This window comes from Plectrocnemia conspersa, unplaced genomic scaffold, assembly GCF_051122295.1.
Source record: "Plectrocnemia conspersa isolate PC_06_02 unplaced genomic scaffold, ASM5112229v1 ptg000001l, whole genome shotgun sequence".
NCBI lineage: Eukaryota > Metazoa > Arthropoda > Insecta > Trichoptera > Polycentropodidae > Plectrocnemia > Plectrocnemia conspersa.
Window position 1 is genome coordinate 16762082 of NW_028277165.1, and position 13851 is coordinate 16775932.

The 13851-nt window shown below is 31.8% G+C and overlaps 1 protein-coding gene across 1 annotated transcript in view; it reads left to right on the plus strand.

Annotated features, from left to right (window-relative positions):
* Positions 1 to 13851, plus strand: part of LOC148239003 (semaphorin-2A-like) — a 478624-nt gene that overhangs the window by 442370 nt on the left and 22403 nt on the right. The window lies entirely within an intron of this gene.

The following is a 13851-nucleotide window of genomic DNA, read 5'->3' on the forward strand; positions in this document are numbered from 1 at the left end:
TACAGATTATTGCTAGGTAATACTTTTATTAGTCACTATTCGACATTAAATGCCAGTCATTCGAGGGAAGCCCATCTTCATAGATAATCCAAATCACTTTTTAAATAGAAGGAGTCCACAACAGATCGAATGATTTTAACCAATGTTAGATCATATCCATACAAAAGAAACCTTGCATCTTTAACTGTCATTAAACAACAACGCGAAAAGCAGAGAGGCCAGGTTGGACGCTTGAGGGATGTAAGGATGAAATATTATTGTGACAATCGGTAGCCATAGGTTACAAATGTTTTACTATAGCTTAGATAATTCGAGAACAACCAAGTCATGTTAACCGACATTTTTTTAATAATAACCTATGACAAACCTTGTCGAAGGCTTTCTCAAAATCCGTATTTACGACGTCTACTTGTATTTCCGCATCGAGTGATTTTTCACTAGTTTGGTGAAAGACAGAAGGTTAGTAACAGTGGAACAGGCGTGTCGAAACCTAAGCGTTGATCTAACATTACTTGGGTAATTGAAGGCATATCTATGTATAATTATTTTGTAGTGTTAACAACACTGGTCTATAGTTCTTTATGCACGATTTGCCACCCTTTTTATAAATAGTGGTGATTTATTCGCATTTCCAAATATCAGGAAATTATGTATTGAGAATCAGATCTAAATATGCTTTAGACAAGCAGTGAGAATGACTTTGCAACCCTTCAAAATTAAATCGGGAAACAAATCAAGCCCATAAGAACACCCCTAAAACTTCACTACCAAGCCATATCACACTACACAACGTAACTCGGTTTTATTCCAGTTATTTATAACGATATTCATTCATGAGGTTAAGCAAATCATGGAAAATCTAATCTAAGATGATCTATCGAAATTTAATTTGTATCTAAAATTTAGATACGATAGAAATTTTAAAACTAGGATTCATATGTGATTTAAAACCAGTTGTTTGTTGATGTAAGAAATCCGAATCAAATATCTTGGACACCTTGCGTTCTATTTAAAAAAAAATGCTATCACAACGCAAAAACGCTAAAACTACAACAACTCCCTAATACAGTGATTCAATATGAAGCAACACATAATATCTAACTCTCCAAATTATATATAACAAGGCACTTGAAATATTCTAAAACATTATGAAAAGATCCTCCATTAATCAATATTCGCATTCACTGACACAAAACAACTACAGAGGAATACCTCACAGTCATACTAATATCAAATATAAGACAGAAAGAGTAATAAAACATCATTAAAATACATGTTGATTTATTAAATTTTAAGCTAAGGTGTAAAAGATATACATAAGGGTTATTGTTATAAATATAATTAATATACCTATATAGCTTATGGGCACTCTGTCGGAAAAGCCCAAGACAAAAGAGCCTTGAACAAAACGGCGGGTACACAAAATAGCCCTTACAAAATAGCTCACACTGACGGGTCACGATAATATATATAGCCTAGTTCTTAGTTTTAAGTTTATAATTTTGTAAAAGGGTTTTACATGCTTTCCCTTGGTCCACTTTGTTTATTACTTTAGATGTATTATTTAAATAAATATTTTAATTAGACTTTATATCAACAATAAAATTCTTAATTTTTTCTGCGATATATTTTAATTGTTTCCCATTTATATAATAATTTGCTTAATGCCTTTTTTTCATATATGTATTATAAAAAAAAAAACTGATCCAAATCATACATTAAATGTTTTCCCATGAAATTGAATTTATATTCCAATTCGTTTTCAATCAATAATGCTTCCTACATTTCGAAAAGGGATACTAACCCTAAAATAATTGACGTTGGTAATTAATTTAGAGTAGGGGGAACAGCTTCGAAATGGTGTAATATTTTAGTGACCAAAATATACTAATAATTATTTTGGTATATATTTAAAAAATAATTATTATTATATATATTATACGATAGTTTAATATTTTAGATGATTTAACTTGGTTAACATTAACTGATTTTAATTAAATCATTATTGATAAATTGTGTATCGACGGTAATTTTTTAATCATTATCTAAATTTAACCATGCGATTAGTAGAAGGATATAAGAGCACTGTATTAAATGAAACATTGTCTGAAGTCAGAGCAAATAGTTCAGCTACGCCTGCAAGCGCGGCTTTCCGAGCTTTATACAGCGAAAGCTCGGCTGTTTATTGCTGACATAAATTCAGATTGAATGTGTTGTGCGGTGTTTGTTATGATTTTGCATAAATTGTTGTTATTCAACAGTTTGGGCCGATTGTTTATCGGTTTGGCACGAACCCAGGAAACGGAGCTGCGGCTCAGGAGTGATTTAACACGAACCGATTGAAAATGTAGCGGGAATAAGTGTTACTGACCATAAAACAAAAATATTTGCATAGATCTTTCGCAATAAAATTTAAATATAACATAATATTTATTAACTGCTTTTATTTAATCTTATGATGATGGCATTTATAGTCAGCTTGACATAGATATTTTTTTATTATATTGCTACTGCTATAACAGTTATATGTGGACTAAACAGAGTCTTAACGATAACACTTTAACTGAAATACAAATTTGAATTCTTATATTTTACACCTGTTTTTGCGTAGGAGCTTGTAACGACAATACAATATTATTTCTTATTTTATAACCCTTTATGGATATTCTGGAATATTTTAGTGTGTTCTTTTTTGAGTTTGAGAAATATTTTTATAACTAAAAAATAAACACCTTATTTAGTCTATTCCAAATATTGCTAACGCCTCATATGTGCTTTCCCTATTATTTTTTTCATTACTTAAAAGTAGTTACTTATTATGAGATTATATTTTTGGCAGATAAATATCATTTAAATTGAATCAAATTAACTTTTAAGGGTTTTGTTCAAACTAAGAAGAGCTTAATTCTTCCCAAAAGTGCTCGCTTGCATTCAACCTAAAGGAGGAAAGCTGGTATTAATCCAATAATCTCTCTTCTATATTTTTTCGTAAAAACAATCAACGAAGAAATATAAATACATTATGTACACCATTGCCGTTATATCAATTACTATTTTACTTTTGCTAAAGTTGTGTGAACAGATTTTATTTTTTATATGCTTGTGTTATGCAATGTTTAATTCAGTTTTGTCAACGTCAAACGTTGATGTGTATCTCATTAATTTCCGGTACAAAATATCAAAGAACGATCAACAATCTCTCGAATAAATTACTCAAATGAAACTGCGAACATTCTTTGTAAAGCTTTCATAAATAACGCTATAAATTGGACAGTTTTGTGTAGATGTTTTCTTAATTATTTAAAACTATTTTAATACTTCAATGACTAATTAGAACGCGTTCCCAAAATGTATCTTTTAAGTGATCATTTATTTACTTACTTTATATTCTTTAAGTTCTCATGATTTCTGGGTTTTTCATATAAAATATACTTGTACCTGCTCTTTGAAACCCTAATATTAATGCATATAAACTGTATTGTTTTTCATAACACTTTTAACAAGTAAATCATATTCATTGATGAATAATATCATAAAATATTACCATATGGTTCTAATATGTGCCTATTAAAAAAAATATTTTTAATTTTATTATATTATAAAATTAGAAAAATAAATATCCTGAAAACAACTTACAATCAGAAAAATATATTATAAAAAAAAAATTTATCGCCTAATTATTTTTAATTTTCATTCCTAATACCTAGTTAAAATTGATTTATTTATATAGTTGTAAAAAATATTTATTAAAAAAATTCGGAATTAAATTTGTAGTTTGTATTAAATTTGCCTTATGAAAATCAAATAGATGAATATTGTTTAGAAGTTATCACTCTAGGGAAAATTGCCATGGAAGCACGAAGTTTCAGAGATACTATGACGATGTCTGCTAAAGTAATTATGAACTTTTGAATGAAAGTTTTTAGATATTTTTCAAGTCTAAATTTTGACACTATTATTTAAGTTTTTTAATGATGTTACTAGAATTAAATATAAATAATGAATTTTTTCTAATAATTAATGTAATTTATTTACTAATTAATTATAAAATACTTAAAAAGTAGATAAAAAAATTTCAGAGAGAAGAAAAAAGTTGGGTTCAAAATATTAGTAACCGAAATAAGCAAACAAAATATGCATTACTAGCATATAGCAGTACTTTCTTAATTATCCAAATGAATGCTAATGCCTGCGCTACTCTCACTGCCGCAAATTTTATATGCCGTCCGGACGGCGGCTTCTGTCACGTACAGCTGACATATTTGCGTGCGATCGAAAAATGTGCCAAATAATCGCAATTTTTAAATTGTCATTATATTAAGTTTGTGTGGGCACTCGCCTATACAATATCAGTGAAAACTTTTCGGTCGTAAATATTCAATTTACGCAAAATCTTCGTCGGCTTTTGCAAAATGCCATAAGGCATAAAAATGATACTTCAGAATACGAACACCACATCTGTGACTATCCTAGAATTTGTTGCCATCGATTCTAAATAAGAAATCGTTATGGTGTGACTTTTATATAAACCCATTTAGGAAAATACATAAGGATATTATATTATATTTTTTATTTAAATTTAATTTTATATGAAAAAAATATAATAACGATATCTGTTGGAAGAATATACTATTAAAAATATAATTAATCCCTTTTGGTACCTTAAAATATTCAAAGATGTCAGTAAGAGTCTGTTGAAGTCCCCGATAAGCATGTGGTATTATTACTTGACCACGTGACCACGATGCAGCGCTCGTCATGCGTGTTGACCATAGGACGCCTACGCCCATACTGAAATTGAACCGAGTTACTCGTTATATCTCAGTTTGCGAAAAACCATATCATTATCTCTCTCACTTTCGTCACTTAACACGCGAGAGAGCGAACGGGGAAGTATCTCACCGCTTGCCCTCAAAAGAGCAGCTTTGACTTCGGTCCTTTTGCCGACAATGTTCGGAAGCGCTCGAAGCTGGCCAAATCGACTGAATTACCCCCACTTTACCTCCCGTTCTCGGTAACCTCTGACAACTTCCGAGAGATTTTAGAGTGGGCAGAACCGAGCTAACCGAAGTAACCCATTATATTCTCTATCATTGGCCAACCTTGGTCAACTTCCAGAGAGTGTAGTGCAGGCATTAGAAGAAGAGGCACGTATAATTGAAAAACACGGATAATCCGAACTTTTATTATTTTTTGTATAAAATTTGTATAATATATTTACAATACTGATTTTTATTTTTTTATTTATTAAAAAAATCTGTGACTCTTTTTTTTGAGAATATTTAAATTATTTTAATATTTCAGTACAAATTTTTAAAAGCAATATTAGAATTTACTTTGTTCGATGTGGTTTAATAAAGTTTCAACAGAAGCCAGTGCCGTCTTGAAATTAATGTTTTTATTAGTATTTTTCACGTTTATTCCCATTATCACTACCTTAATATTCTGTTTGAGTGACAATAGAAATGATATCATCTAAGCATTGAAAACCCGGATCATTTCATGCACGACAAAACATCAATTGCCTCTGTCTTTTTAGATTTCAATACATATGTTTATACTTTATAAACGTCCACGTCTTTTTTTACGATCGAACGAGAGTTCTTGACTTCACTTTTCCCCAAGATTATGTTATTCCATGTCGTCATTTTTTCCATAAATTGATTAAGCCATCGTCTTTCTCAGCAAGAATTTCGAGAAGACCAACACGGTAAAGTTTTTTTTATTAATGATATAACAACTTAGTACCTGGATTGAAGTAAAATTTAAAGATTGGGTGGTTATTAATACTGCTTTCTGTGTCAATCCTTTTCCTGATTTTTTTCACATTAAAAACCAATCTTTGAAGATCTCTCTATCCGTCTATGCTTTATTTAGTTATAATATTATACAAGGAATATTTTTTATTTAAGTCTATATACAAAAGTATACATGTATTATCTTCGGCAATAGTATTTATTACAAAAAAGATACAGGCTCTTAAAAGGCACTTTAAGCATTTTTTTTAAACAGTTTTTTCCGTACACATACATAAATAAAAGCATCAATGTTGTAAATTTCAATGCTTTTAATTGATATGTATGTAGTGTGTATTACATATAGTAATATATAAATAACTATATATACATTTACATAATGTATATGTATGTAAAAATATACAATATGCATATACCGCTTCTACAATTTTATTTATATATACATTATAAAAAATGTTTAATTAACGTTTACACAAATAATCAAAATAATAAGACTGAATCCATTTTACGTTAAACTACAATAACGTGTTTAAATCTGTTATATACATACATATTATCAAAATCTTAAACCCTGTGAATTTTGGGATTTATCAAAATGAAAGCTTCGATTCCAGAATTGCAAAAAACTGCTGAAAATCAGAATCTCTAATCCACGGCAATGGTCTACCTAGTTTAATAACATTAAGTACATAATAAGAACTCGATAGTCCTACGTAATCTCAATAACGATTTCGTATCGCAAGATAAACGATAATACTATATTTAAACCCTGATTGTGCACTCGCTCGGAAAATCTTTATAAATTACAATTTCTCACGGGTAAAAATTATTCGGATTGGAAAGCTCGCAACGATGAGAAAGAAGAAAAGGCAACTTATTTCCGAAAGTGTCCATTTGACGTTTAATTGGGCAATGAGCTCAAGTATTGAAGTGCACTTCGTCGAAGCACGCGATTATGATTAATCGTGCGCGCGTAATTATAGAGCGGTTTCGCGTGCTCGCGCCCCAATTGCTAATCCTGTCTGGGCAACCGTTCAGAAAATCCCGTCAAAGCGCCCAAAAATTATGATATAATCCCCCTTTGAACGAAACATTAGAGAATAAAGTGGCGATGTGGTGGGAGAGGTTAAGGGGGTATTATATACGCTAGATGTAAAGCTCCATTGGATGATATGCACTGATTTAAATTTAATCTCTGTACATCTAGATAAGAATAGACGAGACGAGACATTTTTTATAAAAAATAAATTAACACAGACAATCTATTTTAATAGTTTACGGTGTTGTGTAATGATGGCTCTCATAAGATAATGTTGTTATATTTATTGTTATTGCTACATAATTATCAAAAGTGTTCATCGTAAAAAAGATAAATAGCTGAACGCAGACGTATCTCTCGTTCTGCGAAGTTGAAAGACTGTGCAAAGAGATCAAGGAACATTGAGCTACTGCTGGCAGTAAATGCATTAAAACATCAGCATGTCGGCCGGCGGAAAATTACTATGGACGCCGGTTGGTCAAATCTGGCATGAAATTGTGACTACTTTTAACACTTAATTGATTCTCTTTGTTGTTGCTTTCTCCTAGTGCTTAATGTATTTGTTTAACAAATACATCAAAATATGTTTTACTGATTCTTTAATATCAGATTAAAATATTCGAAGTAAAGTTATTAGAAACACATTTCTTTTAATGTTTCATTGCTCTGTATAAAGCAAGATGTTTCTGTGTACTTTTTCTATATTCGGTATTAATAAATCATTACAATATTATCAATGATGTTAATAGGACATATAATCCTATCTATTACATATATTGCGAGTTACTATGCTGGGCGAATATCGTTTTCTCTGAGCAGTGGTGCAGAAGCTGGCGCAGGGATAATGTCTGTCTTTGAGAATCAGGTTAGCGGCAATTTTCTGATGCCCATTAGAGCCAGGACGTATATGGCTATCACCACAATATATTGTTTATTGTTTTGATGCTCTCAACTCTAGCTTAATTTAAATAAATAAAAAAAATAATCGTGTAAATATTACAATATTACTTGTATTTTTCGATAATTTTTATATTTAGCAATTCTCTTGCATTTCGAAAATTTATAATAAAAGCTCGGTTTATGCGAGGTTTATAGTATTGTATAAACTAAACCAGACAAATTAATTTGAAACTAGACAATATGACTTATGATGTCTGTTTTTCATTAAAAATATGTATAAAAAGATAGTTAAGCTATACTAGACATATATATGTACATAAGCTTACCGCTTATTTGTCAAAAATAATAAAAACGATATGTGACCAATAAATTCTATATAAGAAATGTCACATTAAGTTTATTTTGGGTGAATTGATAAAATAAAACATTATGCAATATCGATCATTGAAGTTTTTTCTCTTTTATTGCATTTAAAATAATTCAATACCTGTATTACATTTAAGAAATGGTATTCTTTAAATGATTTTTATTAGTTATTTTTCTTAAGAAATATCTTTATTTGATTATGATCTAATATTAATAAGACATGTATTAATTTGACTAAATATCGAGAAAACAAATAGTGGCGTTATGGAAGCAACCGAAATCCATAAACAATGGCACATGATTGCTTGCATTTATTTGTATGTTTTGCTAATAAATTTATGGCGTTTAAAAAAATATAAATTTTCTGAAAAAACTAGATTACTAATAGATAACATTTGTGTATTGTAAAAATCATAAAAAGTAGCTACCAATAATCAATTAATATTAAAATAAATAAAACCTATTTTTTATTAGAGTGATTAAAATAAAATTTAATTGCTGGTTTATAGTTTTTAATTCGAGTATTCAAGTACTCGATACTCGGGTATATGCGTCCATTTTTGAATTATTCGATAATCGAGTATTTAAATATAATTAAATATAATAAGAAATAATAATAAAAATAAAAATTTAATTTGCTTGGATTGATTTTCGAGCCACCGGTAATACGTTCTGTTGTTTCGACCAATGAAAAATAAGCATTCAAATATAAAACAAGATGGCTGACAGTACCATGACAGCAGTTTTAAATAATTATTATTTAATAATAAAATTTTGTTACGCGACAATAATTTTCATTAATTCGTCATTTGACTACAAATAATCGGATTGCAAATTAACAAGGTGTGTTATAACCATGAAAATTAAATATATACATAGTGTGTTGAAGATTGGAAGAATACATTGATTAAACTAGATAAACAATCTTCGTAATGAAATCTTCAAATTTTGAATTTCCGACGACGGGCTTCGAGGCCGAAAAGTGAGTTTTTCCTTTTATAATACATAACAATTATCATTGTTTCTGATGTAATGCATATATTCGTTAGATTTTAAGAATTGCAAATAATCCTGTTATGTTTTAAACGTGAACGTATAATATATCCTTAGTATGTATGAGGATTGAAAGTTAATGTCGATCAAATCAGCGCTGTCGCAGTGGGAACGCTATATATAATATATCAGCCAACGGACAGCTTATAAATGTGTAGTTTCTTGGATGTTATCTAATAGACAACATTTTACAATGATTATAAATATGTGATTGCATACCTGGAATAGTTAATAACCAAAATAACTAATGTCTAATTTGAACCATTAAATTTAAAAAAATCAGAACGAACCAAAAATAATATTTAAAACTCAAAAAGTTGAGGGTCCGGTATTCGCACACTCGCTATCGTGAGGTAACGACAGCTTGTTTTAAATATATTGTATTACACCAAAGATAAAAAATTTTATTCTAATTTTTTTAATATATTTCCCAATTTTTTGCTGGGAAAAACAATAACCTTTTGTTATTAAATATATATCCTATTGAGTTACATTTAATTTTATTACGTGGTATATTTTTTTAATAAAGCGTCTTTGTCTACATTTATATAAAAAATACACTAATAATGTTCTAATATTTGGTTTAGCTTACATTGTATTTACAAAGTAAAGTAATATTTTACTAATCAGCAGCAAATTAGCAATCTGCAATGTACACTTTTTGTATGTATGTATGTAAATATTAATATATTCCTACGTATATAATGGGAACAACTTATTATTTTCGTACGCGTGCCCTAGTGGGAAATTGAAGTCTCCAACCAAGAAATACTATATACATATAAGACTGTGCAAAGATTTCGACGCCACATTCCCGCCTTTATACGTGCCGACGCTGACGTCACCCCCATTTTCCCCGCCATTGGTTTTAAATGCTCTGTCGCGGATCGCGGACCCCGAACGAGGGCTCCTTCTTAATACCAACCCCACAGAAACCCACCCAGAATGTGCCCCCGGAGAAGCCCAACTGGTCCGAACCTGATTTTATTGAAAATTAAGCTTTGGTTTTTCCATCATCAATCTTTGTAGCAGAATCAGTAGCGGAACTATAATACATGGAGCAAAACCTCGCAACGTAGAAGAATCCCTATGGATGTATAAAAAATACTGTAATAAATATTCTAAATCGAAATAATTTCAACAACCTACGCATTTTCAATAAAACTGCAAATGTTTCTTAGCTAACGTAGTTCATCTCAATGTCTCTATCTAAATATTGCCTTTTCATACAGATATATGCAATGAATTGCTATTTAGATTAGATAGGATTGTTTCTGCTATTATTAAGCTGTCAAGAATAATTTATGTTTACTTCATGCAATGAGCCGCTAAGTTCTTCATTTGACGGAATGTATCGATGCCCAAAACTCGAAATATTTTCTTTGTTCAATTCGTAACCATTTTTGTTTATTGATAAACCTCCTCTTCAAATAGTAAAAAGACAGCTATTTCTGAATTAAATGCCGGTTAAACTTCTTTAAGGCTAATTTTGAAATAATTTTGTCAACATTTTCATATGCCTTTATCGACTTTAAGGACAGATCTTGGTATGGAGCATTTACTGCTGAAATACATTGCATCTATGGCTTAACATAGGATGTCACAATAAACAAGCACACATCTTATAGTACTGACTTGTCTTACTTGATTAATTTGTACTGAGAGCTGAGTAGTGATATTTTTAGAGAGTAAATTGTTCTCGCCATCCAACGAGCTGGTTACGGCGTAACGTTTCTCGCGATGAAGGTGTGCAGGTGATTATGTCTCAGGGCTCTGTGGCCGCGTGCAGCGAGTGTCAGGTGTGATCTTCAGGTCTGTCAGTGAGGGCGCGTGGCTGGTTCCTCCGGATGGCTGCTGGTAGATCTTGGCTCTCTTGTCTCGTGCCTCAGCCGTCTTGTATCTCGGACCGTCTCTTGACCGTCTGCCATTTCCTCGTCGGAGTCCGGACTTATATCCTTTAAGGGGATGCACGCTAGCTGGCCAATCGCGATAATGCATCGATCTCCTAGCCAATCGCTGCAGTGGCTTCGTAGAATTCGAGAAATCGGATGTTGTGTTTCGAAAAGCAAGTTTTTTGCTTGGCTCCAGACTTTCGAATTCTTCGGAAAGGATTTTCACTGTGGTGATTGATTGCGTTCGTACTGTTTTGTCACAAAAGGGATTCTCTTAACGACCCGCGTTGTGTGTTCACAAGAAATCCCTCTTGTGCCATGATGTTTGTCTCATTGTTAATGAATGAACGTTTTTTGGTCACGGTCATTAACAATGAGACAATCGCCCTTCTAAATGTGCCTATATGTGTGGTCGCCACATGCTTTTACGATTTTTTTGCAGGCTTGAATCTCATTGGAATTAACGTTTTTCCAAATTTTTTGAACATTTTGAGAAGTGGAATATCTGGATTTGTCAAAATTTGTCAAAATTTTAGTTTCAAACATACTTTTCATAACAAGCTCGTGGATGTGATGGCGGCAAGCAAAAAGTAACAATTCCTGTTTCAAAATCAGACAGGCACCATTGATACGATCTGTATTCGAGGCTTTGGTATCACAGCAGAGGATCTGCACTTTATCTTCGAGATTCCAATTACTGATGAGTTGTAAATATGTTGTAATCTGAGCACTGGTGGAGAAGTGTTGTCCGCTGCGGTCTCTCGTGTTTCGGTCTAAATCCGTTTGGCTACTCTCGATACGCTTGATCGTTTCTCCCTCTCGTCTCGAATCGATAGTTCGTCTGTGATGTTCTCGTCTCAAATCACTCAATCGTCTCGTGTTCTTGTCTCAAATCGCAAGATCGTATGTTGTGTGATAATGTGTCAGACCTTTAATATTATCGATTCAAGACGTCTCCGAAAAATCACAAAAAAAAATACAGAAATAGGTTGACCAATTGCTTTGCTTGTATATTCGACCAACGAAATATTTTTACACTTTAAATAAGTGAAAGTTGTACGACAAACACATTCCGACGGTCGTTAATGCAAAGGGGTAAATCACATCGGTGTTTTTTTACAGGCAGACGCATTGTCTATTGCATCCTTTATGCACAAAAGGGTAGTTTTTTCTATACATTACGAGCGCTTACCGAGAGTGCTTATTACGGTCTATTAAGTTACGCAATTGTGTTATATATTATACATTTGTTGATGTGACCTTAACGTGGCTGTATAACTGAACCTTCTACAAAAAGGTACCTAAAATACGTTTCAATAAATAATTTTGTTATTTTCAACAATATTATTTAGACAAAATAAAATTGCAAGAGACTCAAAAAAATGGGAAGCTCCGCCACTGAGGAAAATGTAGATGGATATGGCGTATTTATTCGTCCGTTTGTTTCGTCGCATAAATCCGACATAAATTGAAGGTTTTATCTTTTGAATTTCCGCGAGTTTCTTTTATCACTCAATTTATCTGCTCTGCGACCCGCGCCCCGTTTTACGACGCATATTTTGCGAATATCGCCTTCCTCTGCACAACCGGTCCGAAAATGAATTTGAATATTTATCGCGATGTGTGAATGTAGTTTTTATACGCTCTGCCCCGCATCCTACGTGCTGTTCTTCTATGCAAATGTTACTGCGTCTGTAAGCGCAGGACGAATGACGCTTTTGAGAGCTTTTATGCTAGACGCTTGTGACGTTTCGATAGTGGGCCGCGAACTGCATTCGTATAGCCTCTGTTGCCTCTATTTATTCATGACCTGACATAAACAACAAAATGTATAACAAAAACACATGAATCATAAACAAACGCCGTTTATCATTTGATTTTATTTTGCTAGCAGACCCTTGTACATCTAAATTGACAACCATACTACAAACATACATAATTGCAGTTTATCAAAAAACTTATTTATAAACACTCACATGACAAAACTATTAGAATTTTACTCAATTAACGGTATGTTTCATAAAATTTAATATTATATAATTTCATAGCAAAATATATTTTATATTTAAATTATCCATCTCACCCTAAAACAAAATTGAGATATAAAAAAATTGTTGGTCTTAGGCAGGCCTCTTGAGAGGGAGGGGAGAAGGGACACATTTCATGGCAATAATATCTTTATAAAAAAAGTAAAAATCAACCTCAAATAATGAATCTGAACTAAACTACTGTTGTTTGAGATGTATGTACTGATGTATTTCTGATATAAGTTCCTTTAGCCTTTTCTATAGACTTGTAATTAAATGGTCAGAATTTAAATCAAATTTTGGTCAGAATAAAAATCAATTTTCGGTTAGAATTTTATTAGCAAAATGGTCAGAATAAAAATAATAAACGGTCAGAATAAAAATAGCACATGGTCATAATAAAGTTACTTGCTGCCATAGTCACATATTTTACGCAGGAAACTTGATGTTAATCTATTTTATTATCTCATTCCAATTGTGGTAATCACATATGCGTCTTCGCTTTTTGAATAGTTAGTCATAGATTGGATGATGCTGGACAATTACAATATATACCGAAATGACAACAAATCAATACAATATCATTAAAAATAAGGTTAGGTTGTTTGGTTCTACAGTGAAAGTCGGCGCGAGCGGTAGCGAGACGCCTCCCTTTTCCTATATAAATTTGTAATTATTAATAAATAAAAACCATGTTATAAAATGATTGTCATTCACCGTAGTGGTGGTCTTAGTGAAGGTCTAATAGTTGGTGTTGTTGATTCAGCGTTGGCGCGTCAGAACTGTCAAGATGTAAACGACAGACGCCGTCGAACAGT